This window comes from Carassius auratus, unplaced genomic scaffold (assembly GCF_003368295.1).
Source record: "Carassius auratus strain Wakin unplaced genomic scaffold, ASM336829v1 scaf_tig00217767, whole genome shotgun sequence".
NCBI classification, from domain to species: Eukaryota; Metazoa; Chordata; class Actinopteri; order Cypriniformes; family Cyprinidae; genus Carassius; species Carassius auratus.
Genome location: NW_020529233.1, coordinates 16,946 through 44,294, shown reverse-complemented (window position 1 = coordinate 44,294; position 27,349 = coordinate 16,946). Strand labels below are relative to the sequence as shown.

General features: G+C 40.2%; 39 pseudogenes; all 39 read left to right on the top strand.

The window, feature by feature from the left end:
• Position 1: 1 nt before the first annotated feature.
• On the top strand, positions 2-120 carry LOC113102822 (uncharacterized; annotated as a pseudogene).
• Positions 121-841: 721 nt separating this feature from the next.
• LOC113102821 (uncharacterized) lies at positions 842-960 on the top strand (annotated as a pseudogene).
• A 373-nt stretch (positions 961-1,333) lies between these two features.
• On the top strand, positions 1,334-1,452 carry LOC113102820 (uncharacterized; annotated as a pseudogene).
• Positions 1,453-1,822: 370 nt separating this feature from the next.
• On the top strand, positions 1,823-1,941 carry LOC113102861 (uncharacterized; annotated as a pseudogene).
• A 354-nt stretch (positions 1,942-2,295) lies between these two features.
• LOC113102819 (uncharacterized) lies at positions 2,296-2,414 on the top strand (annotated as a pseudogene).
• Positions 2,415-2,640: 226 nt separating this feature from the next.
• Positions 2,641-2,759, top strand: LOC113102817 (uncharacterized; annotated as a pseudogene).
• A 376-nt stretch (positions 2,760-3,135) lies between these two features.
• LOC113102790 (uncharacterized) lies at positions 3,136-3,253 on the top strand (annotated as a pseudogene).
• A 228-nt stretch (positions 3,254-3,481) lies between these two features.
• Positions 3,482-3,600, top strand: LOC113102816 (uncharacterized; annotated as a pseudogene).
• A 375-nt stretch (positions 3,601-3,975) lies between these two features.
• Positions 3,976-4,094, top strand: LOC113102860 (uncharacterized; annotated as a pseudogene).
• A 1,670-nt stretch (positions 4,095-5,764) lies between these two features.
• Positions 5,765-5,883, top strand: LOC113102815 (uncharacterized; annotated as a pseudogene).
• Positions 5,884-6,256: 373 nt separating this feature from the next.
• LOC113102859 (uncharacterized) lies at positions 6,257-6,375 on the top strand (annotated as a pseudogene).
• A 352-nt stretch (positions 6,376-6,727) lies between these two features.
• LOC113102814 (uncharacterized) lies at positions 6,728-6,846 on the top strand (annotated as a pseudogene).
• Positions 6,847-7,566: 720 nt separating this feature from the next.
• Positions 7,567-7,685, top strand: LOC113102897 (uncharacterized; annotated as a pseudogene).
• Positions 7,686-8,960: 1,275 nt separating this feature from the next.
• Positions 8,961-9,080, top strand: LOC113102803 (uncharacterized; annotated as a pseudogene).
• Positions 9,081-9,802: 722 nt separating this feature from the next.
• Positions 9,803-9,922, top strand: LOC113102791 (uncharacterized; annotated as a pseudogene).
• Positions 9,923-10,275: 353 nt separating this feature from the next.
• LOC113102794 (uncharacterized) lies at positions 10,276-10,394 on the top strand (annotated as a pseudogene).
• A 228-nt stretch (positions 10,395-10,622) lies between these two features.
• LOC113102813 (uncharacterized) lies at positions 10,623-10,741 on the top strand (annotated as a pseudogene).
• Positions 10,742-11,110: 369 nt separating this feature from the next.
• LOC113102858 (uncharacterized) lies at positions 11,111-11,229 on the top strand (annotated as a pseudogene).
• A 696-nt stretch (positions 11,230-11,925) lies between these two features.
• LOC113102812 (uncharacterized) lies at positions 11,926-12,044 on the top strand (annotated as a pseudogene).
• Positions 12,045-12,417: 373 nt separating this feature from the next.
• LOC113102895 (uncharacterized) lies at positions 12,418-12,536 on the top strand (annotated as a pseudogene).
• A 1,265-nt stretch (positions 12,537-13,801) lies between these two features.
• LOC113102879 (uncharacterized) lies at positions 13,802-13,920 on the top strand (annotated as a pseudogene).
• A 227-nt stretch (positions 13,921-14,147) lies between these two features.
• On the top strand, positions 14,148-14,266 carry LOC113102811 (uncharacterized; annotated as a pseudogene).
• A 370-nt stretch (positions 14,267-14,636) lies between these two features.
• Positions 14,637-14,755, top strand: LOC113102894 (uncharacterized; annotated as a pseudogene).
• A 1,264-nt stretch (positions 14,756-16,019) lies between these two features.
• Positions 16,020-16,138, top strand: LOC113102853 (uncharacterized; annotated as a pseudogene).
• Positions 16,139-16,489: 351 nt separating this feature from the next.
• On the top strand, positions 16,490-16,608 carry LOC113102793 (uncharacterized; annotated as a pseudogene).
• Positions 16,609-16,835: 227 nt separating this feature from the next.
• LOC113102810 (uncharacterized) lies at positions 16,836-16,954 on the top strand (annotated as a pseudogene).
• A 372-nt stretch (positions 16,955-17,326) lies between these two features.
• Positions 17,327-17,445, top strand: LOC113102842 (uncharacterized; annotated as a pseudogene).
• Positions 17,446-18,142: 697 nt separating this feature from the next.
• Positions 18,143-18,261, top strand: LOC113102809 (uncharacterized; annotated as a pseudogene).
• A 373-nt stretch (positions 18,262-18,634) lies between these two features.
• Positions 18,635-18,753, top strand: LOC113102893 (uncharacterized; annotated as a pseudogene).
• A 1,263-nt stretch (positions 18,754-20,016) lies between these two features.
• Positions 20,017-20,135, top strand: LOC113102878 (uncharacterized; annotated as a pseudogene).
• Positions 20,136-20,362: 227 nt separating this feature from the next.
• Positions 20,363-20,481, top strand: LOC113102808 (uncharacterized; annotated as a pseudogene).
• Positions 20,482-20,851: 370 nt separating this feature from the next.
• Positions 20,852-20,970, top strand: LOC113102830 (uncharacterized; annotated as a pseudogene).
• A 351-nt stretch (positions 20,971-21,321) lies between these two features.
• On the top strand, positions 21,322-21,440 carry LOC113102792 (uncharacterized; annotated as a pseudogene).
• Positions 21,441-21,667: 227 nt separating this feature from the next.
• Positions 21,668-21,786, top strand: LOC113102805 (uncharacterized; annotated as a pseudogene).
• Positions 21,787-22,007: 221 nt separating this feature from the next.
• Positions 22,008-22,126, top strand: LOC113102818 (uncharacterized; annotated as a pseudogene).
• Positions 22,127-23,237: 1,111 nt separating this feature from the next.
• Positions 23,238-23,356, top strand: LOC113102890 (uncharacterized; annotated as a pseudogene).
• Positions 23,357-23,725: 369 nt separating this feature from the next.
• Positions 23,726-23,844, top strand: LOC113102806 (uncharacterized; annotated as a pseudogene).
• Positions 23,845-25,109: 1,265 nt separating this feature from the next.
• On the top strand, positions 25,110-25,228 carry LOC113102795 (uncharacterized; annotated as a pseudogene).
• A 1,403-nt stretch (positions 25,229-26,631) lies between these two features.
• On the top strand, positions 26,632-26,750 carry LOC113102896 (uncharacterized; annotated as a pseudogene).
• The last annotated feature ends 599 nt before the right edge of the window (positions 26,751-27,349 follow it).

The following is a 27,349-nucleotide window of genomic DNA, read 5'->3' as shown; positions in this document are numbered from 1 at the left end:
CGCTTATGGCCATACCACCCTGGCTATGCCAGATCATGTCTGAGCTCAGAAGCTAAGCAGGTTTGGGCCTAGTTAGTAATTGGATGGGAGACCCCCTGGTAATACCAGTTGCTCTAAGATTATTGTAAATTTTTCACAAATTATATAATAATCTTGAAAAAAAAAAAGAGTCAATGCCCATTCTTTGAATCTTAGCAGTCATGGACCTGTTTAGTGTCTGGATGGGAGACCGCCTCGGAATACCAGGTGCTCTAATATTATTGGAAATTCATTACTAATTATATAATAATCTTAAAAAAAAAAAAAAAAAAAAAAAAAAAAGAGTCAATGCCCGATCTCTTAATCTTAGCAGGTATTGGCCTGGTTAGTGCTTGGATGGGAGACCGCCTGGGAATACCAGGTGCTTTAAGCTTTAGGGTTTTCTTTCCTACTTATATAATGTACCGGCGATTAGATTGGCTGATCTTTAAATAGCTCTCTCTTTGCAGCAGTCTTCGCTTATGGCCATACCACCCTGGCTATGCAGATCATGTCTGAGCTCGGAAGCTAAGCAGGTTTGGGCCTGGTTAGTAATTGGATGGGAGACCCCCTGGTAATACCAGTTGCTCTAAGATTTTTGTAAATTTTTCACAAATTATATAATAATCTTGTAAGAAAAAAAGAAAGGAGTCAATGCCCCATATCTGAATCTTAGCAGGTATGGGCCTGGTTAGTAATTGGATGGGAGACCGCCTGGGAATACCAGGTGCTTTAAGCTTTAGGGTTTTCTTTCCTACTTATATAATGTACCGGCGATTAGATTGGCTGATCTTTAAATAGCTCTCTCTTTGCAGCAGTCTTCGCTTATGGCCATACCACCCTGGCTATGCCAGATCATGTCTGAGCTCAGAAGCTAAGCAGGTTTGGGCCTAGTTAGTAATTGGATGGGAGACCCCCTGGTAATACCAGTTGCTCTAAGATTTTTGTAAATTTTTTCACAAATTATATAATAATCTTGAAAAAAAAAAGAGTCAATGCCCATTCTTTGAATCTTAGCAGTCATGGACCTGTTTAGTGTCTGGATGGGAGACCGCCTCGGAATACCAGGTGCTCTAATATTATTGGAAATTCATTACTAATTATATAATAATCTTAAAAAAAAAAAAAAAAAAAAAAAAAGAGTCAATGCCCGATCTCTTAATCTTAGCAGGTATTGGCCTGGTTAGTGCTTGGATGGGAGACCGCCTGGGAATACCAGGTGCTTTAAGCTTTAGGGTTTTCTTTCCTACTTATATAATGTACCGGCGATTAGATTGGCTGATCTTTAAATAGCTCTCTCTTTGCAGCAGTCTTCGCTTATGGCCATACCACCCTGGCTATGCCAGATCATGTCTGAGCTCAGAAGCTAAGCAGGTTTGGGCCTAGTTAGTAATTGGATGGGAGACCCCCTGGTAATACCAGTTGCTCTAAGATTTTTGTAAATTTTTCACAAATTATATAATAATCTTGAAAAAAAAAAGAGTCAATGCCCATTCTTTGAATCTTAGCAGTCATGGACCTGTTTAGTGTCTGGATGGGAGACCGCCTCGGAATACCAGGTGCTCTAATATTATTGGAAATTCATTACTAATTATATAATAATCTTAAAAAAAAAAAAAAAAAAAAAAAGAGTCAATGCCCGATCTCTTAATCTTAGCAGGTATTGGCCTGGTTAGTGCTTGGATGGGAGACCGCCTGGGAATACCAGGTGCTTTAAGCTTTAGGGTTTTCTTTCCTACTTATATAATGTACCGGCGATTAGATTGGCTGATCTTTAAATAGCTCTCTCTTTGCAGCAGACTTCGCTTATGGCCATACCACCCTGGCTATGCCAGATCATGTCTGAGCTCGGAAGCTAAGCAGGTTTGGGCCTGGTTAGTAATTGGATGGGAGACCCCCTGGTAATACCAGTTGCTTTAAGATTTTTTGTAAATTTTTCACAAATTATATAATAATCTTAAAAAAAAAAAGAGCCAATGCCCGATCTCTTAATCTTAGCAGGTATTGGCCTGGTTAGTGCTTGGATGGGAGACCGCCTCGGAATACCAGGTGCTTTAAGCTTTTGGATTTTCATTCCTACTTATATAATGTATGGGCGATTTGATTGGCTGATCTTTAAATAGTCTTCTCTTTGCAGTATCCTTCGCTTGCGACCGTAACAACCTGGCTATGCCTGATCTCGTCTGCTTTCGGAAGCTAAGCAGGTTTGGTCCTGTATAATGTACCGGCGATTAGATTGGCTGATCTTTAAATAGCTCTCTCTTTGCAGCAGTCTTCGCTTATGGCCATACCACCCTGGCTATGCCAGATCATGTCTGAGCTCAGAAGCTAAGCAGGTTTGGGCCTAGTTAGTAATTGGATGGGAGACCCCCTGGTAATACCAGTTGCTCTAAGATTTTTGTAAATTTTTCACAAATTATATAATAATCTTGCAAGAAAAAAGAAAGGAGTCAATGCCCCATATCTGAATCTTAGCAGGTATGGGCCTGGTTAGTAATTGGATGGGAGACCGCCTGGGAATACCAGGTGCTTTAAGCTTTAGGGTTTTCTTTCCTACTTATATAATGTACCGGCGATTAGATTGGCTGATCTTTAAATAGCTCTCTCTTTGCAGCAGTCTTCGCTTATGGCCATACCACCCTGGCTATGCCAGATCATGTCTGAGCTCAGAAGCTAAGCAGGTTTGGGCCTAGTTAGTAATTGGATGGGAGACCCCCTGGTAATACCAGTTGCTCTAAGATTATTGTAAATTTTTCACAATTATATAATAATCTTGAAAAAAAAAAAAGAGTCAATGCCCATTCTTTGAATCTTAGCAGTCATGGACCTGTTTAGTGTCTGGATGGGAGACCGCCTCGGAATACCAGGTGCTCTAATATTATTGGAAATTCATTACTAATTATATAATAATCTTAAAAAAAAAAAAAAAAAAAAAAAAAAAAGAGTCAATGCCCGATCTCTTAATCTTAGCAGGTATTGGCCTGGTTAGTGCTTGGATGGGAGACCGCCTGGGAATACCAGGTGCTTTAAGCTTTAGGGTTTTCTTTCCTACTTATATAATGTACCGGCGATTAGATTGGCTGATCTTTAAATAGCTCTCTCTTTGCAGCAGTCTTCGCTTATGGCCATACCACCTGGCTATGCCAGATCATGTCTGAGCTCGGAAGCTAAGCAGGTTTGGGCCTGGTTAGTAATTGGATGGGAGACCCCCTGGTAATACCAGTTGCTCTAAGATTTTTGTAAATTTTTCACAAATTATATAATAATCTTGTAAGAAAAAAAGAAAGGAGTCAATGCCCCATATCTGAATCTTAGCAGGTATGGGCCTGGTTAGTAAATTGGATGGGAGACCGCCTGGGAATACCAGGTGCTTAAGCTTTAGGGTTTTCTTTCCTACTTATATAATGTACCGGCGATTAGAATTGGCTGATCTTTAAATAGCTCTCTCTTTGCAGCAGTCTTCGCTTATGGCCATACCACCCTGGCTATGCCAGATCATGTCTGAGCTCAGAAGCTAAGCAGGTTTGGGCCTAGTTAGTAATTGGATGGGAGACCCCCTGGTAATACCAGTTGCTCTAAGATTTTTGTAAATTTTTCACAAATTAATATAATAATCTTGAAAAAAAAAGAGTCAATGCCCATTCTTTGAATCTTAGCAGTCATGGACCTGTTTAGTGTCTGGATGGGAGACCGCCTCGGAATACCAGGTGCTCTAATATTATTGGAAATTCATTACTAATTATATAATAATCTTAAAAAAAAAAAAAAAAAAAAAAAAAGAGTCAATGCCCCGATCTCTTAATCTTAGCAGGTTATTGGCCTGGTTAGTGCTTGGATGGGAAGACCGCCTGGGAATACCAGGTGCTTTAAGCTTTAGGGTTTTCTTTCCTACTTATATAATGTACCGGCGATTAGATTGGCTGATCTTTAAATAGCTCTCTCTTTGCAGCAGACTTCGCTTATGGCCATACCACCCTGGCTATGCCAGATCATGTCTGAGCTCGGAAGCTAAGCAGGTTTGGGCCTGGTTAGTAATTGGATGGGAGACCCCCTGGTAATACCAGTTGCTTTAAGATTTTTGTAAATTTTTCACAAATTATATAAATAATCTTAAAAAAAAGAGCCAATGCCCGATCTCTTAATCTTAGCAGGTATTGGCCTGGTTAGTGCTTGGATGGGAGACCGCCTCGGAATACCAGGTGCTGTAAGCTTTTTGGATTTTCATTCCTACTTATATAATGTATGGGCGATTTGATTGGCTGATCTTTAAATAGTCTTCTCTTTGCAGTATCCTTCGCTTGCGACCGTAACAACCTGGCTATGCCTGATCTCGTCTGCTCTCGGAAGCTAAGCTTTAGGGTTTTCTTTCCTACTTATATAATGTACCGGCGATTAGATTGGCTGATCTTTAAATAGCTCTCTCTTTGCAGCAGTCTTCGCTTATGGCCATACCACCCTGGCTATGCCAGATCATGTCTGAGCTCAGAAGCTAAGCAGGTTTGGGCCTAGTTAGTAATTGATGGGAGACCCCTGGTAATACCAGTTGCTCAAGATTTTGTAAATTTTTCACAATTATATATAATAATCTTGAAAAAAAAAAGAGTCAATGCCCATTCTTTGAATCTTAGCAGTCATGGACCTGTTTAGTGTCTGGATGGGAGACCGCCTCGGAATACCAGGTGCTCTAATATTATTGGAAATTCATTACTAATTATATAATAATCTTAAAAAAAAAAAAAAAAAAAAAAAAAGAGTCAATGCCCGATCTCTTAATCTTAGCAGGTATTGGCCTGGTTAGTGCTTGGATGGGAGACCGCCTGGAATACCAGGTGCTTTAAGCTTTAGGGTTTTCTTTCCTACTTATATAATGTACCGGCGATTAGATTGGCTGATCTTTAAATAGCTCTCTCTTTGCAGCAACTTCGCTTATGGCCATACCACCCTGGCTATGCCAGATCATGTCTGAGGCTCGGAAGCTAAGCAGGTTTGGCCTGGTTAGTAATTGGATGGGAGAACCCCCTGGTAATACCAGTTGCTTTAAGATTTTTGTAAATTTTTCACAAATTATATAATAATCTTAAAAAAAAAAGAGCCAATGCCCGATCTCTTAATCTTAGCAGGTATTGGCCTGGTTAGTGCTTGGATGGGAGACCGCCTCGGAATACCCAGGTGCTTTAAGCTTTTGGATTTTCATTCCTACTTATATAATGTATGGGCGATTTGATTGGCTGATCTTTAAATAGTCTTCTCTTTGCAGTATCCTTCGCTTGCGACCGTAACAACCTGGGCTATGCCTGATCTCGTCTGCTTTCGGAAGCTAAGCAGGTTTGGTCCTGTATAATGTACCCGGCGATTAGATTGGCTGATCTTTAAATAGCTCTCTCTTTGCAGCAGTCTTCGCTTATGGCCATACCACCCTGGCTATGCCAGATCATGTCTGAGCTCGAAGCTAAGCAGGTTTGGGCCTAGGTTAGTAATTGGATGGGAGACCCCCTGGTAATACCAGTTGCTCTAAGATTTTTGTAAAATTTTTCACAAATTATATAATAATCTTGCAAGAAAAAAAGAAAGGAGTCAATGCCCCATATCTGAATCTTAGCAGGTATGGGCCTGGTTAGTAATTGGATGGGAGACCGCCTGGGAATACCAGGTGCTTTAAGCTTTAGGGTTTTCTTTCCTACTTATATAATGTACCGGCGATTAGATTGGCTGATCTTTAAATAGCTCTCTCTTTGCAGCAGTCTTCGCTTATGGCCATACCACCCTGGCTATGCCAGATCATGTCTGAGCTCAGAAGCTAAGCAGGTTTGGGCCTAGTTAGTAATTGGATGGGAGACCCCCTGGTAATACCAGTTGCTCTAAGATTTTTGTAAATTTTTCACAAATTATATAATAATCTTGAAAAAAAAAAAGAGTCAATGCCCATTCTTTGAATCTTAGCAGTCATGGACCTGTTTAGTGTCTGGATGGGAGACCGCCTCGGAATACCAGGTGCTCTAATATTATTGGAAATTCATTACTAATTATATAATAATCTTAAAAAAAAAAAAAAAAAAAAAAAAAGAGTCAATGCCCGATCTCTTAATCTTAGCAGGTATTGGCCTGGTTAGTGCTTGGATGGGAGACCGCCTGGGAATACCAGGTGCTTTAAGCTTTAGGGTTTTCTTTCCTACTTATATAATGTACCGGCGATTAGATTGGCTGATCTTTAAATAGCTCTCTCTTTGCAGCAAACTTCGCTTATGGCCATACCACCCTGGCTATGCCAGATCATGTCTGAGCTCGGAAGCTAAGCAGGTTTGGGCCTGGTTAGTAATTGGATGGGAGACCCCCTGGTAATACCAGTTGCTTTAAGATTTTTGTAAATTTTTCACAAATTATATAATAATCTTAAAAAAAAAAGAGCCAATGCCCGATCTCTTAATCTTAGCAGGTATTGGCCTGGTTAGTGCTTGGATGGGAGACCGCCTCGGAATACCAGGTGCTTTAAGCTTTTGGATTTTCATTCCTACTTATATAATGTATGGGCGATTTGATTGGCTGATCTTTAAATAGTCTTCTCTTTGCAGTATCCTTCGCTTGCGACCGTAACAACCTGGCTATGCCTGATCTCGTCTGCTTTCGGAAGCTAAGCAGGTTTGGTCCTGTATAATGTACCGGCGATTAGATTGGCTGATCTTTAAATAGCTCTCTCTTTGCAGCAGTCTTCGCTTATGGCCATACCACCCTGGCTATGCCAGATCATGTCTGAGCTCAGAAGCTAAGCAGGTTTGGGCCTAGTTAGTAATTGGATGGGAGACCCCCTGGTAATACCAGTTGCTCTAAGATTTTTGTAAATTTTTCACAAATTATATAATAATCTTGCAAGAAAAAAAGAAAGGAGTCAATGCCCCATATCTGAATCTTAGCAGGTATGGGCCTGGTTAGTAATTGGATGGGAGACCGCCTGGGAATACCAGGTGCTTTAAGCTTTAGGGTTTTCTTTCCTACTTATATAATGTACCGGCGATTAGATTGGCTGATCTTTAAATAGCTCTCTCTTTGCAGCAGTCTTCGCTTATGGCCATACCACCCCTGGCTATGCCAGATCATGTCTGAGCTCAGAAGCTAAGCAGGTTTGGGCCTAGTTAGTAATTGGATGGGAGACCCCCTGGTAATACCAGTTGCTCTAAGATTATTGTAAATTTTTCACAAATTATATAATAATCTTGAAAAAAAAAAAGAGTCAATGCCCATTCTTTGAATCTTAGCAGTCAATGGACCTGTTTAGTGTCTGGATGGGAGACCGCCTCGGAATACCAGGTTGCTCTAATATTATTGGAAATTCATTACTAATTATATAATAATCTTAAAAAAAAAAAAAAAAAAAAAAAGAGTCAATGCCCGATCTCTTAATCTTAGCAGGTATTGGCCTGGTTAGTGCTTGGATGGGAGACCGCCTGGGAATACCAGGTGCTTTAAGCTTTAGGGTTTTCTTTCCTACTTATATAATGTACCGGCGATTAGATTGGCTGATCTTTAAATAGCTCTCTCTTTGCAGCAGACTTCGCTTATGGCCATACCACCCTGGCTATGCCAGATCATGTCTGAGCTCGGGAGCTAAGCAGGTTTGGGCCTGGTTAGTAATTGGATGGGAGACCCCCTGGTAATACCAGTTGCTTTAAGATTTTTGTAAATTTTTCACAAATTATATAATAATCTTAAAAAAAAAAGAGCCAATGCCCGATCTCTTAATCTTAGCAGGTATTGGCCTGGTTAGTGCTTGGATGGGAGACCGCCTCGGAATACCAGGTGCTGTAAGCTTTTGGATTTTCATTCCTACTTATATAATGTATGGGCGATTTGATTGGCTGATCTTTAAATAGTCTTCTCTTTGCAGTATCCTTCGCTTGCGACCGTAACAACCTGGCTATGCCTGATCTCGTCTGCTCTCCGGAAGCTTAAGCAGGTTTTGGTCCTGTATAATGTAACCGGCGATTAGATTGGCTCGATCTTTAAATAGCTCTCTCTTTGCAGCAGTCTTCGCTTCATGGCCATTCCACCCTGGCTATGCCAGATCATGTCTGAGCTCGGAAAACTAAGCAGGTTTCGGCCTGGTTAGTAATTGGATGGCAGACCCCTGGTAATACCAGTTGCTTAAAGATTTTTGGAAATCTTTCACAAATTATATAATAATCTTGCAAGAAAAAAAGCAAAGGAGTCAATGCCCCATATCTGAATCTTAGCAGGTATGGGCCTGGTTAGTAATTGGATGGGAGACACCCTGGTAATAATCAGTTGCTTTAAGATTTTTTGGAAATTTTTCACAAATTATATAATAATCTTGAAAAAAAAAAAAAGTCAATGCCCGATCTCTGAATAATAGCAGGTTTTGCCTGGTTAGTACTTGGATGGAAGACGGCCGGGAAATACCAGTTGCTGTAATATTTTTTGGCAATTTTTACTAATTACATAATAATCTTGCAACAAAAAAAAAAAAAGAGTAAATGCCCAATCTTTGAATCTAGGAGGTATGGACCTGTTTAGTGCTTGGATGGGAGACCGCCTCGGAATACCAGTTGCTGTAATATTTTGGAAATTTGTACTAATTATATAATTATCTTGAAACAAAAAGAGTCAATGCCCAATCTTTGAATCTTAGCTGCTATGGACCTGTTTAGTGTTTGGATGGGAGAACCACCTCGGAAAACCAGGTGCTCTAATATTATTGGAATTCATTACTAATTATATAATAATCTTAAAAAAAAAAAAAAAAAAAAAAAAAGAGTCAATGCCCCGATCTCTTAATCTTAGCAGGTATTGGGCCTGGTTAGTGCTTGGATGGGGAGACCGCCTGGGAATACCAGGTGCTTTAAGCTTTAGGGTTTTCTTTCCTACTTATATAATGTACCGGCGATTAGATTGGCTGATCTTTAAATAGCTCTCTCTTTGCAGCAGTCTTCGCTTATGGCCATACCACCCTGGCTATGCCAGATCATGTCTGAGCTCGGAAGCTAAGCAGGTTTGGGCCTGGTTTAGTAATTGGATGGGAGACCCCCTGGTAATACCAGTTGCTCTAAGATTTTTGTAAAATTTTTCACAAATTATATAATAATCTTGTTAAGAAAAAAAGAAAGGAGTCAATGCCCCATATCTGAATCTTAGCAGGTATGGGCCTGGTTAGTAATTGGATGGGAGACCGCCTGGGAATACCAGGTGCTTTTAAGCTTTAGGGTTTTCTTTCCTACTTATATAATGTACCGGCGATTAGATTGGCTGATCTTTAAATAGCTCTCTCTTTGCAGCAGTCTTCGCTTATGGCCATACCACCCTGGCTATGCCAGATCATGTCTGAGCTCAGAAGCTAAGCAGGTTTGGGCCTAGTTAGTAATTGGATGGGAGACCCCCTGGTAATACCAGTTGCTCTACAGATTTTTGTAAATTTTTCACAAATTATATAATAATCTTGAAAAAAAAAAGAGTCAATGCCCATTCTTTGAATCTTAGCAGTCATGGACCTGTTTAGTGTCTGGATGGGAGACCGCCTCGGAATACCAGGTGCTCTAATATTATTGGAAATTCATTACTAATTAATATAATAATCTTAAAAAAAAAAAAAAAAAAAAAAAGAGTCAATGCCCGATCTCTTAATCTTAGCAGGTATTGGCCTGGTTAGTGCTTGGATGGGAGACCGCCTGGGAATACCAGGTGCTTTAAGCTTTAGGGTTTTCTTTCCTACTTATATAATGTACCGGCGATTAGATTGGCTGATCTTTAAATAGCTCTCTCTTTGCAGCAGAACTTCGCTTATGGCCATACCACCCTGGCTATGCCAGATCATGTCTGAGCTCGGAAGCTAAGCAGGTTTGGGGCCTGGTTAGTAATTGGATGGGAGACCCCCTGGTAATACCAGTTGCTTTAAGATTTTTGTAAATTTTTCAACAAATTATATAATAATCTTAAAAAAAAAGAGCCAATGCCCGATCTCTTAATCTTAGCAGGTATTGGCCTGGTTAGTGCTTGGATGGGAGACCGCCTCGGAATACCAGGTGCTGTAAAGCTTTTGGATTTTCATTCCTACTTATATAATGTATGGGCGATTTGATTGGCTGATCTTTAAATAGTCTTCTCTTTGCAGTATCCTTCGCTTGCGACCGTAACAACCTGGCTATGCCTGATCTCGTCTGCTCTCGGAAGCTAAGCAGGTTTGGTCCTGTATAATGTACCGGCGATTAGATTGGCTGATCTTTAAATAGCTCTCTCTTTGCAGCAGTCTTCGCTTATGGCCATACCACCCTGGCTATGCCAGATCATGTCTGAGCTTGGAAGCTAAGCAGGTTTGGGCCTGGTTAGTAATTGGATGGGAGACCCCCTGGTAATACCAGTTGCTCTAAGATTTTTGTAAATTTTTCACAAATTATATAATAATCTTGCAAGAAAAAAAGAAAGGAGTCAATGCCCCATATCTGAATCTTAGCAGGTATGGGTCTGGTTAGTAATTGGGATGGGAGACCGCCTGGGAATACCAGGTGCTTTAAGCTTTAGGGTTTTCTTTCCTACTTATATAATGTACCGGCGATTAGATTGGCTGATCTTTAAATAGCTCTCTCTTTGCAGCAGTCTTCGCTTATGGCCATACCACCCTGGCTATGCCAGATCATGTCTGAGCTCAGAAGCTAAGCAGGTTTGGGCCTAGTTAGTAATTGGATGGGAGACCCCCTGGTAATACCAGTTGCTCTAAGATTTTTGTAAATTTTTCACAAATTATATAATAATCTTGAAAAAAAAAAGAGTCAATGCCCATTCTTTGAATCTTAGCAGTCATGGACCTGTTTAGTGTCTGGATGGGAGACCGCCTCGGAATACCAGGTGCTCTAATATTATTGGAAATTCATTACTAATTATATAATAATCTTAAAAAAAAAAAAAAAAAAAAAAAGAGTCAATGCCCGATCTCTTAATCTTAGCAGGTATTGGCCTGGTTAGTGCTTGGATGGGAGACCGCCTGGGAATACCAGGTGCTTTAAGCTTTAGGGTTTCTTTCCTACTTATATAATGTACCGGCGATTAGATTGGCTGATCTTTAAATAGCTCTCTCTTTGCAGCAGACTTCGCTTATGGCCATACCACCCTGGCTATGCCAGATCATGTCTGAGCTCGGAAGCTAAGCAGGTTTGGGCCTGGTTAGTAATTGGATGGGAGACCCCCTGGTAATACCAGTTGCTTTAAGATTTTTGTAAATTTTTCACAAATTATATAATAATCTTAAAAAAAAAGAGCCAATGCCCGATCTCTTAATCTTAGCAGGTATTGGCCTGGTTAGTGCTTGGATGGGAGACCGCCTCGGAATACCAGGTGCTGTAAGCTTTTGGATTTTCATTCCTACTTATATAATGTATGGGCGATTTGATTGGCTGATCTTTAAATAGTCTTCTCTTTGCAGTATCCTTCGCTTGCGACCGTAACAACCTGGCTATGCCTGATCTCGTCTGCTCTCGGAAGCTAAGCAGGTTTGGTCCTGTATAATGTACCGGCGATTAGATTGGCTGATCTTTAAATAGCTCTCTCTTTGCAGCAGTCTTCGCTTATGGCCATACCACCCTGGCTATGCCAGATCATGTCTGAGCTTGGAAGCTAAGCAGGTTTGGGCCTAGTTAGTAATTGGATGGGAGACCCCCTGGTAATACCAGTTGCTCTAAGATTTTTGTAAATTTTTCACAAATTATATAATAATCTTGCAAGAAAAAAGAAAGGAGTCAATGCCCCATATCTGAATCTTAGCAGGTATGGGCCTGGTTAGTAATTGGATGGGAGACCGCCTGGGAATACCAGGTGCTTTAAGCTTTAGGGTTTTCTTTCCTACTTATATAATGTACCGGCGATTAGATTGGCTGATCTTTAAATAGCTCTCTCTTTGCAGCAGTCTTCGCTTATGGCCATACCACCCTGGCTATGCCAGATCATGTCTGAGCTCAGAAGCTAAGCAGGTTTGGGCCTAGTTAGTAATTGGATGGGAGACCCCCTGGTAATACCAGTTGCTCTAAGATTATTGTAAATTTTTCACAAATTATATAATAATCTTGAAAAAAAAAAAGAGTCAATGCCCATTCTTTGAATCTTAGCAGTCATGGACCTGTTTAGTGTCTGGATGGGAGACCGCCTCGGAATACCAGGTGCTCTAATATTATTGGAAATTCATTACTAATTATATAATAATCTTAAAAAAAAAAAAAAAAAAAAAAAAAGAGTCAATGCCCGATCTCTTAATCTTAGCAGGTATTGGCCTGGTTAGTGCTTGGATGGGAGACCGCCTGGGAATACCAGGTGCTTTAAGCTTTAGGGTTTTCTTTCCTACTTATATAATGTACCGGCGATTAGATTGGCTGATCTTTAAATAGCTCTCTCTTTGCAGCAGACTTCGCTTATGGCCATACCACCCTGGCTATGCCAGATCATGTCTGAGCTCGGGAGCTAAGCAGGTTTGGGCCTGGTTAGTAATTGGATGGGAGACCCCCTGGTAATACCAGTTGCTTTAAGATTTTTGTAAATTTTTCACAAATTATATAATAATCTTAAAAAAAAAGAGCCAATGCCCGATCTCTTAATCTTAGCAGGTATTGGCCTGGTTAGTGCTTGGATGGGAGACCGCCTCGGAATACCAGGTGCTGTAAGCTTTTGGATTTTCATTCCTACTTATATAATGTATGGGCGATTTGATTGGCTGATCTTTAAATAGTCTTCTCTTTGCAGTATCCTTCGCTTGCGACCGTAACAACCTGGCTATGCCTGATCTCGTCTGCTCTCGGAAGCTAAGCAGGTTTGGTCCTGTATAATGTACCGGCGATTAGATTGGCTGATCTTTAAATAGCTCTCTCTTTGCAGCAGTCTTCGCTTATGGCCATTCCACCCTGGCTATGCCAGATCATGTCTGAGCTCGGAAACTAAGCAGGTTTCGGCCTGGTTAGTAATTGGATGGCAGACCCCCTGGTAATACCAGTTGCTTTAAGATTTTTGGAAATCTTTCACAAATTATATAATAATCTTGCAAGAAAAAAAGAAAGGAGTCAATGCCCCATATCTGAATCTTAGCAGGTATGGGCCTGGTTAGTAATTGGATGGGAGACACCCTGGTAATATCAGTTGCTTTAAGATTTTTGGAAATTTTTCACAAATTATATAATAATCTTGAAAAAAAAAAAAAGTCAATGCCCGATCTCTGAATAATAGCAGGTTTTGCCTGGTTAGTACTTGGATGGAAGACGGCCGGGAAATACCAGTTGCTGTAATATTTTTGGCAATTTTTACTAATTACATAATAATCTTGCAACAAAAAAAAAAAAAGAGTAAATGCCCAATCTTTGAATCTTAGGAGGTATGGACCTGTTTAGTGCTTGGATGGGAGACCGCCTCGGAATACCAGTTGCTGTAATATTTTTGGAAATTTGTACTAATTATATAATTATCTTGAAACAAAAAGAGTCAATGCCCAATCTTTGAATCTTAGCTGCTATGGACCTGTTTAGTGTTTGGATGGGAGACCACCTCGGAAAACCAGGTGCTCTAATATTATTGGAAATTCATTACTAATTATATAATAATCTTAAAAAAAAAAAAAAAAAAAAAAAAAAAGAGTCAATGCCCGATCTCTTAATCTTAGCAGGTATTGGCCTGGTTAGTGCTTGGATGGGAGACCGCCTGGGAATACCAGGTGCTTTAAGCTTTAGGGTTTTCTTTCCTACTTATATAATGTACCGGCGATTAGATTGGCTGATCTTTAAATAGCTCTCTCTTTGCAGCAGTCTTCGCTTATGGCCATACCACCCTGGCTATGCCAGATCATGTCTGAGCTCGGAAGCTAAGCAGGTTTGGGCCTGGTTAGTAATTGGATGGGAGACCCCCTGGTAATACCAGTTGCTCTAAGATTTTTGTAAATTTTTCACAAATTATATAATAATCTTGTAAGAAAAAAAGAAAGGAGTCAATGCCCCATATCTGAATCTTAGCAGGTATGGGCCTGGTTAGTAATTGGATGGGAGACCGCCTGGGAATACCAGGTGCTTTAAGCTTTAGGGTTTTCTTTCCTACTTATATAATGTACCGGCGATTAGATTGGCTGATCTTTAAATAGCTCTCTCTTTGCAGCAGTCTTCGCTTATGGCCATACCACCCTGGCTATGCCAGATCATGTCTGAGCTCAGAAGCTAAGCAGGTTTGGGCCTAGTTAGTAATTGGATGGGAGACCCCCTGGTAATACCAGTTGCTCTAAGATTATTGTAAATTTTTCACAAATTATATAATAATCTTGAAAAAAAAAAAGAGTCAATGCCCATTCTTTGAATCTTAGCAGTCATGGACCTGTTTAGTGTCTGGATGGGAGACCGCCTCGGAATACCAGGTGCTCTAATATTATTGGAAATTCATTACTAATTATATAATAATCTTAAAAAAAAAAAAAAAAAAAAAAGAGTCAATGCCCGATCTCTTAATCTTAGCAGGTATTGGCCTGGTTAGTGCTTGGATGGGAGACCGCCTGGGAATACCAGGTGCTTTAAGCTTTAGGGTTTTCTTTCCTACTTATATAATGTACCGGCGATTAGATTGGCTGATCTTTAAATAGCTCTCTCTTTGCAGCAGACTTCGCTTATGGCCATACCACCCTGGCTATGCCAGATCATGTCTGAGCTCGGGAGCTAAGCAGGTTTGGGCCTGGTTAGTAATTGGATGGGAGACCCCCTGGTAATACCAGTTGCTTTAAGATTTTTGTAAATTTTTCACAAATTATATAATAATCTTAAAAAAAAAGAGCCAATGCCCGATCTCTTAATCTTAGCAGGTATTGGCCTGGTTAGTGCTTGGATGGGAGACCGCCTCGGAATACCAGGTGCTGTAAGCTTTTGGATTTTCATTCCTACTTATATAATGTATGGGCGATTTGATTGGCTGATCTTTAAATAGTCTTCTCTTTGCAGTATCCTTCGCTTGCGACCGTAACAACCTGGCTATGCCTGATCTCGTCTGCTCTCGGAAGCTAAGCAGGTTTGGTCCTGTATAATGTACCGGCGATTAGATTGGCTGATCTTTAAATAGCTCTCTCTTTGCAGCAGTCTTCGCTTATGGCCATTCCACCCTGGCTATGCCAGATCATGTCTGAGCTCGGAAACTAAGCAGGTTTCGGCCTGGTTAGTAATTGGATGGCAGACCCCCTGGTAATACCAGTTGCTTTAAGATTTTTGGAAATCTTTCACAAATTATATAATAATCTTGCAAGAAAAAAAGAAAGGAGTCAATGCCCCATATCTGAATCTTAGCAGGTATGGGCCTGGTTAGTAATTGGATGGGAGACACCCTGGTAATATCAGTTGCTTTAAGATTTTTGGAAATTTTTCACAAATTATATAATAATCTTGAAAAAAAAAAAAGTCAATGCCCGATCTCTGAATAATAGCAGGTTTTGCCTGGTTAGTACTTGGATGGAAGACGGCCGGGAAATACCAGTTGCTGTAATATTTTTGGCAATTTTTACTAATTACATAATAATCTTGCAACAAAAAAAAAAAAAGAGTAAATGCCCAATCTTTGAATCTTAGGAGGTATGGACCTGTTTAGTGCTTGGATGGGAGACCGCCTCGGAATACCAGTTGCTGTAATATTTTTGGAAATTTGTACTAATTATATAATTATCTTGAAACAAAAAGAGTCAATGCCCAATCTTTGAATCTTAGCTGCTATGGACCTGTTTAGTGTTTGGATGGGAGACCACCTCGGAAAACCAGGTGCTCTAATATTATTGGAAATTCATTACTAATTATATAATAATCTTAAAAAAAAAAAAAAAAAAAAAAAAAAAGAGTCAATGCCCGATCTCTTAATCTTAGCAGGTATTGGCCTGGTTAGTGCTTGGATGGGAGACCGCCTGGGAATACCAGGTGCTTTAAGCTTTAGGGTTTTCTTTCCTACTTATATAATGTACCGGCGATTAGATTGGCTGATCTTTAAATAGCTCTCTCTTTGCAGCAGTCTTCGCTTATGGCCATACCACCCTGGCTATGCCAGATCATGTCTGAGCTCGGAAGCTAAGCAGGTTTGGGCCTGGTTAGTAATTGGATGGGAGACCCCCTGGTAATACCAGTTGCTTTAAGATTTTTGTAAATTTTTCACAAATTATATAATAATCTTAAAAAAAAAGAGCCAATGCCCGATCTCTTAATCTTAGCAGGTATTGGCCTGGTTAGTGCTTGGATGGGAGACCGCCTCGGAATACCAGGTGCTGTAAGCTTTTGGATTTTCATTCCTACTTATATAATGTATGGGCGATTTGATTGGCTGATCTTTAAATAGTCTTCTCTTTGCAGTATCCTTCGCTTGCGACCGTAACAACCTGGCTATGCCTGATCTCGTCTGCTCTCGGAAGCTAAGCAGGTTTGGTCCTGTATAATGTACCGGCGATTAGATTGGCTGATCTTTAAATAGCTCTCTCTTTGCAGCAGTCTTCGCTTATGGCCATACCACCCTGGCTATGCCAGATCATGTCTGAGCTTGGAAGCTAAGCAGGTTTGGGCCTGGTTAGTAATTGGATGGGAGACCCCCTGGTAATACCAGTTGCTCTAAGATTTTTGTAAATTTTTCACAAATTATATAATAATCTTGCAAGAAAAAAAGAAAGGAGTCAATGCCCCATATCTGAATCTTAGCAGGTATGGGTCTGGTTAGTAATTGGATGGGAGACCGCCTGGGAATACCAGGTGCTTTAAGCTTTAGGGTTTTCTTTCCTACTTATATAATGTACCGGCGATTAGATTGGCTGATCTTTAAATAGCTCTCTCTTTGCAGCAGTCTTCGCTTATGGCCATACCACCCTGGCTATGCCAGATCATGTCTGAGCTCAGAAGCTAAGCAGGTTTGGGCCTAGTTAGTAATTGGATGGGAGACCCCCTGGTAATACCAGTTGCTCTAAGATTTTTGTAAATTTTTCACAAATTATATAATAATCTTGAAAAAAAAAAAGAGTCAATGCCCATTCTTTGAATCTTAGCAGTCATGGACCTGTTTAGTGTCTGGATGGGAGACCGCCTCGGAATACCAGGTGCTCTAATATTATTGGAAATTCATTACTAATTATATAATAATCTTAAAAAAAAAAAAAAAAAAAAAAAAGAGTCAATGCCCGATCTCTTAATCTTAGCAGGTATTGGCCTGGTTAGTGCTTGGATGGGAGACCGCCTGGGAATACCAGGTGCTTTAAGCTTTAGGGTTTTCTTTCCTACTTATATAATGTACCGGCGATTAGATTGGCTGATCTTTAAATAGCTCTCTCTTTGCAGCAGACTTCGCTTATGGCCATACCACCCTGGCTATGCCAGATCATGTCTGAGCTCGGAAGCTAAGCAGGTTTGGGCCTGGTTAGTAATTGGATGGGAGACCCCCTGGTAATACCAGTTGCTTTAAGATTTTTGTAAATTTTTCACAAATTATATAATAATCTTAAAAAAAAAGAGCCAATGCCCGATCTCTTAATCTTAGCAGGTATTGGCCTGGTTAGTGCTTGGATGGGAGACCGCCTCGGAATACCAGGTGCTGTAAGCTTTTGGATTTTCATTCCTACTTATATAATGTATGGGCGATTTGATTGGCTGATCTTTAAATAGTCTTCTCTTTGCAGTATCCTTCGCTTGCGACCGTAACAACCTGGCTATGCCTGATCTCGTCTGCTCTCGGAAGCTAAGCAGGTTTGGTCCTGTATAATGTACCGGCGATTAGATTGGCTGATCTTTAAATAGCTCTCTCTTTGCAGCAGTCTTCGCTTATGGCCATACCACCCTGGCTATGCCAGATCATGTCTGAGCTTGGAAGCTAAGCAGGTTTGGGCCTAGTTAGTAATTGGATGGGAGACCCCCTGGTAATACCAGTTGCTCTAAGATTTTTGTAAATTTTTCACAAATTATATAATAATCTTGCAAGAAAAAAAGAAAGGAGTCAATGCCCCATATCTGAATCTTAGCAGGTATGGGCCTGGTTAGTAATTGGATGGGAGACCGCCTGGGAATACCAGGTGCTTTAAGCTTTAGGGTTTTCTTTCCTACTTATATAATGTACCGGCGATTAGATTGGCTGATCTTTAAATAGCTCTCTCTTTGCAGCAGTCTTCGCTTATGGCCATACCACCCTGGCTATGCCAGATCATGTCTGAGCTCAGAAGCTAAGCAGGTTTGGGCCTAGTTAGTAATTGGATGGGAGACCCCCTGGTAATACCAGTTGCTCTAAGATTATTGTAAATTTTTCACAAATTATATAATAATCTTGAAAAAAAAAAAGAGTCAATGCCCATTCTTTGAATCTTAGCAGTCATGGACCTGTTTAGTGTCTGGATGGGAGACCGCCTCGGAATACCAGGTGCTCTAATATTATTGGAAATTCATTACTAATTATATAATAATCTTAAAAAAAAAAAAAAAAAAAAAAAAAGAGTCAATGCCCGATCTCTTAATCTTAGCAGGTATTGGCCTGGTTAGTGCTTGGATGGGAGACCGCCTGGGAATACCAGGTGCTTTAAGCTTTAGGGTTTTCTTTCCTACTTATATAATGTACCGGCGATTAGATTGGCTGATCTTTAAATAGCTCTCTCTTTGCAGCAGACTTCGCTTATGGCCATACCACCCTGGCTATGCCAGATCATGTCTGAGCTCGGGAGCTAAGCAGGTTTGGGCCTGGTTAGTAATTGGATGGGAGACCCCCTGGTAATACCAGTTGCTTTAAGATTTTTGTAAATTTTTCACAAATTATATAATAATCTTAAAAAAAAAGAGCCAATGCCCGATCTCTTAATCTTAGCAGGTATTGGCCTGGTTAGTGCTTGGATGGGAGACCGCCTCGGAATACCAGGTGCTGTAAGCTTTTGGATTTTCATTCCTACTTATATAATGTATGGGCGATTTGATTGGCTGATCTTTAAATAGTCTTCTCTTTGCAGTATCCTTCGCTTGCGACCGTAACAACCTGGCTATGCCTGATCTCGTCTGCTCTCGGAAGCTAAGCAGGTTTGGTCCTGTATAATGTACCGGCGATTAGATTGGCTGATCTTTAAATAGCTCTCTCTTTGCAGCAGTCTTCGCTTATGGCCATTCCACCCTGGCTATGCCAGATCATGTCTGAGCTCGGAAACTAAGCAGGTTTCGGCCTGGTTAGTAATTGGATGGCAGACCCCCTGGTAATACCAGTTGCTTTAAGATTTTTGGAAATCTTTCACAAATTATATAATAATCTTGCAAGAAAAAAAGAAAGGAGTCAATGCCCCATATCTGAATCTTAGCAGGTATGGGCCTGGTTAGTAATTGGATGGGAGACACCCTGGTAATATCAGTTGCTTTAAGATTTTTGGAAATTTTTCACAAATTATATAATAATCTTGAAAAAAAAAAAAGTCAATGCCCGATCTCTGAATAATAGCAGGTTTTGCCTGGTTAGTACTTGGATGGAAGACGGCCGGGAAATACCAGTTGCTGTAATATTTTTGGCAATTTTTACTAATTACATAATAATCTTGCAACAAAAAAAAAAAAAGAGTAAATGCCCAATCTTTGAATCTTAGGAGGTATGGACCTGTTTAGTGCTTGGATGGGAGACCGCCTCGGAATACCAGTTGCTGTAATATTTTTGGAAATTTGTACTAATTATATAATTATCTTGAAACAAAAAGAGTCAATGCCCAATCTTTGAATCTTAGCTGCTATGGACCTGTTTAGTGTTTGGATGGGAGACCACCTCGGAAAACCAGGTGCTCTAATATTATTGGAAATTCATTACTAATTATATAATAATCTTAAAAAAAAAAAAAAAAAAAAAAAAAAGAGTCAATGCCCGATCTCTTAATCTTAGCAGGTATTGGCCTGGTTAGTGCTTGGATGGGAGACCGCCTGGGAATACCAGGTGCTTTAAGCTTTAGGGTTTTCTTTCCTACTTATATAATGTACCGGCGATTAGATTGGCTGATCTTTAAATAGCTCTCTCTTTGCAGCAGTCTTCGCTTATGGCCATACCACCCTGGCTATGCCAGATCATGTCTGAGCTCGGAAGCTAAGCAGGTTTGGGCCTGGTTAGTAATTGGATGGGAGACCCCCTGGTAATACCAGTTGCTCTAAGATTTTTGTAAATTTTTCACAAATTATATAATAATCTTGTAAGAAAAAAAGAAAGGAGTCAATGCCCCATATCTGAATCTTAGCAGGTATGGGCCTGGTTAGTAATTGGATGGGAGACCGCCTGGGAATACCAGGTGCTTTAAGCTTTAGGGTTTTCTTTCCTACTTATATAATGTACCGGCGATTAGATTGGCTGATGTTTAAATAGCTCTCTCTTTGCAGCAGTCTTCGCTTATGGCCATACCACCCTGGCTATGCCAGATCATGTCTGAGCTCAGAAGCTAAGCAGGTTTGGGCCTAGTTAGTAATTGGATGGGAGACCCCCTGGTAATACCAGTTGCTCTAAGATTTTTGTAAATTTTTCACAAATTATATAATAATCTTGAAAAAAAAAAGAGTCAATGCCCATTCTTTGAATCTTAGCAGTCATGGACCTGTTTAGTGTCTGGATGGGAGACCGCCTCGGAATACCAGGTGCTCTAATATTATTGGAAATTCATTACTAATTATATAATAATCTTAAAAAAAAAAAAAAAAAAAAAAAGAGTCAATGCCCGATCTCTTAATCTTAGCAGGTATTGGCCTGGTTAGTGCTTGGATGGGAGACCGCCTGGGAATACCAGGTGCTTTAAGCTTTAGGGTTTTCTTTCCTACTTATATAATGTACCGGCGATTAGATTGGCTGATCTTTAAATAGCTCTCTCTTTGCAGCAGACTTCGCTTATGGCCATACCACCCTGGCTATGCCAGATCATGTCTGAGCTCGGAAGCTAAGCAGGTTTGGGCCTGGTTAGTAATTGGATGGGAGACCCCCTGGTAATACCAGTTGCTTTAAGATTTTTGTAAATTTTTCACAAATTATATAATAATCTTAAAAAAAAAGAGCCAATGCCCGATCTCTTAATCTTAGCAGGTATTGGCCTGGTTAGTGCTTGGATGGGAGACCGCCTCGGAATACCAGGTGCTGTAAGCTTTTGGATTTTCATTCCTACTTATATAATGTATGGGCGATTTGATTGGCTGATCTTTAAATAGTCTTCTCTTTGCAGTATCCTTCGCTTGCGACCGTAACAACCTGGCTATGCCTGATCTCGTCTGCTCTCGGAAGCTAAGCAGGTTTGGTCCTGTATAATGTACCGGCGATTAGATTGGCTGATCTTTAAATAGCTCTCTCTTTGCAGCAGTCTTCGCTTATGGCCATACCACCCTGGCTATGCCAGATCATGTCTGAGCTTGGAAGCTAAGCAGGTTTGGGCCTGGTTAGTAATTGGATGGGAGACCCCCTGGTAATACCAGTTGCTCTAAGATTTTTGTAAATTTTTCACAAATTATATAATAATCTTGCAAGAAAAAAAGAAAGGAGTCAATGCCCCATATCTGAATCTTAGCAGGTATGGGTCTGGTTAGTAATTGGATGGGAGACCGCCTGGGAATACCAGGTGCTTTAAGCTTTAGGGTTTTCTTTCCTACTTATATAATGTACCGGCGATTAGATTGGCTGATCTTTAAATAGCTCTCTCTTTGCAGCAGTCTTCGCTTATGGCCATACCACCCTGGCTATGCCAGATCATGTCTGAGCTCAGAAGCTAAGCAGGTTTGGGCCTAGTTAGTAATTGGATGGGAGACCCCCTGGTAATACCAGTTGCTCTAAGATTTTTGTAAATTTTTCACAAATTATATAATAATCTTGAAAAAAAAAAGAGTCAATGCCCGATCTCTTAATCTTAGCAGGTATTGGCCTGGTTAGTGCTTGGATGGGAGACCGCCTGGGAATACCAGGTGCTTTAAGCTTTAGGGTTTTCTTTCCTACTTATATAATGTACCGGCGATTAGATTGGCTGATCTTTAAATAGCTCTCTCTTTGCAGCAGACTTCGCTTATGGCCATACCACCCTGGCTATGCCAGATCATGTCTGAGCTCGGAAGCTAAGCAGGTTTGGGCCTGGTTAGTAATTGGATGGGAGACCCCCTGGTAATACCAGTTGCTTTAAGATTTTTTGTAAATTTTTCACAAATTATATAATAATCTTAAAAAAAAAAGAGCCAATGCCCGATCTCTTAATCTTAGCAGGTATTGGCCTGGTTAGTGCTTGGATGGGAGACCGCCTCGGAATACCAGGTGCTTTAAGCTTTTGGATTTTCATTCCTACTTATATAATGTATGGGCGATTTGATTGGCTGATCTTTAAATAGTCTTCTCTTTGCAGTATCCTTCGCTTGCGACCGTAACAACCTGGCTATGCCTGATCTCGTCTGCTTTCGGAAGCTAAGCAGGTTTGGTCCTGTATAATGTACCGGCGATTAGATTGGCTGATCTTTAAATAGCTCTCTCTTTGCAGCAGTCTTCGCTTATGGCCATTCCACCCTGGCTATGCCAGATCATGTCTGAGCTCGGAAACTAAGCAGGTTTCGGCCTGGTTAGTAATTGGATGGCAGACCCCCTGGTAATACCAGTTGCTTTAAGATTTTTGGAAATTTTTCACAAATTATATAATAATCTTGCAAGAAAAAAAGAAAGGAGTCAATGCCCCATATCTGAATCTTAGCAGGTATGGGCCTGGTTAGTAATTGGATGGGAGACACCCTGGTAATACCAGTTGCTTTAAGATTTTTGGAAATTTTTCACAAATTATACAATAATCTTGAAAAAAAAAAAAAAAGTCAATGCCCGATCTCTGAATAATAGCAGGTTTTGCCTGGTTAGTACTTGGATGGAAGACGGCCGGGAAATACCAGTTGCTGTAATATTTTTGGAAATTTGTACTAATTATATAATTATCTTGAAACAAAAAGAGTCAATGCCCAATCTTTGAATCTTAGCTGCTATGGACCTGTTTAGTGTTTGGATGGGAGACCACCTCGGAAAACCAGGTGCTCTAATATTATTGGAAATTCATTACTAATTATATAATAATCTTTAAAAAAAAAAAAAAAAAAAAAAAAAGAGTCAATGCCCGATCTCTTAATCTTAGCAGGTATTGGCCTGGTTAGTGCTTGGATGGGAGACCGCCTGGGAATACCAGGTGCTTTAAGCTTTAGGGTTTTCTTTCCTACTTATATTAGATTGGCTGATCTTTAAATAGCTCTCTCTTTGCAGCAGTCTTCGCTTATGGCCATACCACCCTGTCTATGCCAGATCATGTCTGAGCTCGGAAGCTAAGCAGGTTTGGGCCTGGTTAGTAATTGGATGGGAGACCCCCTGGTAATACCAGTTGCTTTAAGATTTTTGTAAATTTTTCACAAATTATATAATAATCTTGAAAAAAAAAGAGTCAATGCCCATTCTTTGAATCTTAGCAGTCATGGACCTGTTTAGTGTCTGGATGGGAGACCGCCTCGGAATACCAGGTGCTCTAATATTATTGGAAATTTATTACTAATTATATAATAATCTTAAAAAAAAATAAAAAAAAAAAAAGAGTCAATGCCCGATCTCTTAATCTTAGCAGGTATTGGCCTGGTTAGTGCTTGGATGGGAGACCGCCTGGAAATACCAGGTGCTTTAAGCTTTAGGGTTTTCTTTCCTACTTATATAATGTACCGGCGATTAGATTGACTGATCTTTAAATAGCTCTCTCTTTGCAGCAGTCTTCGCTTATGGCCATACCACCCTGGCTATGCCAGATCATGTCTGAGCTCGGAAGCTAAGCAGGTTTGGGCCTGGTTAGTAATTGGATGGGAGACCCCCTGGTAATACCAGTTGCTTTAAGATTTTTGTAAATTTTTCACAAATTATATAATAATCTTGAAAAAAAAAGAGTGAATGCCCAATCTTTGAATCTTAGCAGTCATTGACCTGTGTACTGTTTGGATGGGAGACCCCCTGGTAATACCAGGTGCTCTAATGTTATTGGAAATTTATTACTAATTATATAATAATCTTTAAAAAAAAGAGCCAATGCCCGATCTCTTAATCTTAGCAGGTATTGGCCTGGTTAGTGCTTGGATGGGAGACCGCCTCGGAATACCAGGTGCTGTAAGCTTTTGGATTTTCATTCCTACTTATATAATGTATGGGCGATTTGATTGGCTGATCTTTAAATAGTCTTCTCTTTGCAGTATCCTTCGCTTGCGACCGTAACAACCTGGCTATGCCTGATCTCGTCTGCTCTCGGAAGCTAAGCAGGTTTGGTCCTGTATAATGTACCGGCGATTAGATTGGCTGATCTTTAAATAGCTCTCTCTTTGCAGCAGTCTTCGCTTATGGCCATTCCACCCTGGCTATGCCAGATCATGTCTGAGCTCGGAAACTAAGCAGGTTTCGGCCTGGTTAGTAATTGGATGGCAGACCCCCTGGTAATACCAGTTGCTTTAAGATTTTTGGAAATTTTTCACAAATTATATAATAATCTTGCAAGAAAAAAAGAAAGGAGTCAATGCCCCATATCTGAATCTTAGCAGGTATGGGCCTGGTTAGTAATTGGATGGGAGACACCCTGGTAATACCAGTTGCTTTAAGATTTTTGGAAATTTTTCACAAATTATATAATAATCTTGAAAAAAAAAAAAAGTCAATGCCCGATCTCTGAATAATAGCAGGTTTTGCCTGGTTAGTACTTGGATGGAAGACGGCCGGGAAATACCAGTTGCTGTAATATTTTTGGCAATTTTTACTAATTACATAATAATCTTGCAACAAAAAAAAAAAAAAGAGTAAATGCCCAATCTTTGAATCTTAGGAGGTATGGACCTGTTTAGTGTTTGGATGGGAGACCGCCTCGGAAAACCAGGTGCTCTAATATTATTGGAAATTTATTACTAATTATATAATAATCTTAAAAAAAAAAAAAGAAAAAAAAAAAGAGTCAATGCCCGATCTCTTAATCTTAGCAGGTATTGGCCTGGTTAGTGCTTGGATGGGAGACCGCCTGGGAATACCAGGTGCTTTAAGCTTTAGGGTTTTCTTTCCTACTTATATAATGTACCGGCGATTAGATTGGCTGATCTTTAAATAGCTCTCTCTTTGCAGCAGTCTTCGCTTATGGCCATACCACCCTGGCTATGCCAGATCATGTCTGAGCTCGGAAGCTAAGCAGGTTTGGGCCTGGTTAGTAATTGGATGGGAGACCCCCTGGTAATACCAGTTGCTTTAAGATTTTTGTAAATTTTTCACAAATTATATAATAATCTTGAAAAAAAAAAGAGTCAATGCCCATTCTTTGAATCTTAGCAGTCATTGACCTGTGTAGTGTTTGGATGGGAGACCCCCTGTTAATACCAGGTGCTCTAATATTATTGGAAATTTATTACTAATTATATAATAATCTTAAAAAAAAAGAGCCAATGCCCGATCTCTTAATCTTAGCAGGTATTGGCCTGGTTAGTGCTTGGATGGGAGACCGCCTCGGAATACCAGGTGCTGTAAGCTTTTGGATTTTCATTCCTACTTATATAATGTATGGGCGATTTGATTGGCTGATCTTTAAATAGTCTTCTCTTTGCAGTATCCTTCGCTTGCGACCGTAACAACCTGGCTATGCCTGATCTCGTCTGCTCTCGGAAGCTAAGCAGGTTTGGTCCTGTATAATGTACCGGCGATTAGATTGGCTGATCTTTAAATAGCTCTCTCTTTGCAGCAGTCTTCGCTTATGGCCATTCCACCCTGGCTATGCCAGATCATGTCTGAGCTCGGAAACTAAGCAGGTTTCGGCCTGGTTAGTAATTGGATGGCAGACCCCCTGGTAATACCAGTTGCTTTAAGATTTTTGGAAATTTTTCACAAATTATATAATAATCTTGCAAGAAAAAAAGAAAGGAGTCAATGCCCCATATCTGAATCTTAGCAGGTATGGGCCTGGTTAGTAATTGGATGGGAGACACCCTGGTAATACCAGTTGCTTTAAGATTTTTGGAAATTTTTCACAAATTATATAATAATCTTGAAAAAAAAAAAAAAGTCAATGCCCGATCTCTGAATAATAGCAGGTTTTGCCTGGTTAGTACTTGGATGGAAGACGGCCGGGAAATACCAGTTGCTGTAATATTTTTGGCAATTTTTACTAATTACATAATAATCTTGCAACAACAAAAAAAAAAAGAGTAAATGCCCAATCTTTGAATCTTAGGAGGTATGGACCTGTTTAGTGGCTTTGGATGGGAGACCGCCTCGGAATACCAGTTGCTGTAATATTTTTGGAAATTTTGTACTAATTATATAATTATCTTGAAACAAAAAGAGTCAAGGCCCAATCTTTGAATCTTAGCAGCTATGGGCCTGTTTAGTGTTTGGATGGGAGACCGCCTCGGAAAACCAGGTGCTCTAATATTATTGGAAATTCATTACTAATTATATAAATATCTTTAAAAAAAAAAAAAAAAAAAAAGAGTCAATGCCCGATCTCTTAATCTTAGCAGGTATTGGCCTGGTTAGTGCTTGGATTGGGAGACCGCCTGGGAATATCAGGTGCTTTAAGCTTTAGGGTTTTCTTTCCTACTTATATAATGTACCGGCGATTAGATTGGCTGATCTTTAAATAGCTTTCTCTTTGCAGCAGTCTTCGCTTATGGCCATACCACCCTGGCTATGCCAGATCATGTCTGAGCTCGGAAGCTAAGCAGGTTTGGGCCTGGTTAGTAATTGGATGGGAGACCCCCTGGTAATACCAGTTGCTTTAAGATTTTTGTAAATTTTTCACAAATTATATAATAATCTTGAAAAAAAAAAGAGTCAATGCCCATTCTTTGAATCTTAGCAGTCATTGACCTGTGTAGTGTTTGGATGGGAGACCCCCTGGTAATACCAGGTGCTCTAATATTATTGGAAATTTATTACTAATTATATAATAATCTTAAAAAAAAAAAGAGCCAATGCCCGATCTCTTAATCTTAGCAGGTATTGGCCTGGTTAGTGCTTGGATGGGAGACCGCCTCGGAATACCAGGTGCTGTAAGCTTTTGGATTTTCATTCCTACTTATATAATGTATGGGCGATTTGATTGGCTGATCTTTAAATAGTCTTCTCTTTGCAGTATCCTTCGCTTGCGACCGTAACAACCTGGCTATGCCTGATCTCGTCTGCTCTCGGAAGCTAAGCAGGTTTGGTCCTGTATAATGTACCGGCGATTAGATTGGCTGATCTTTAAATAGCTCTCTCTTTGCAGCAGTCTTCGCTTATGGCCATTCCACCCTGGCTATGCCAGATCATGTCTGAGCTCGGAAACTAAGCAGGTTTCGGCCTGGTTAGTAATTGGATGGCAGACCCCCTGGTAATACCAGTT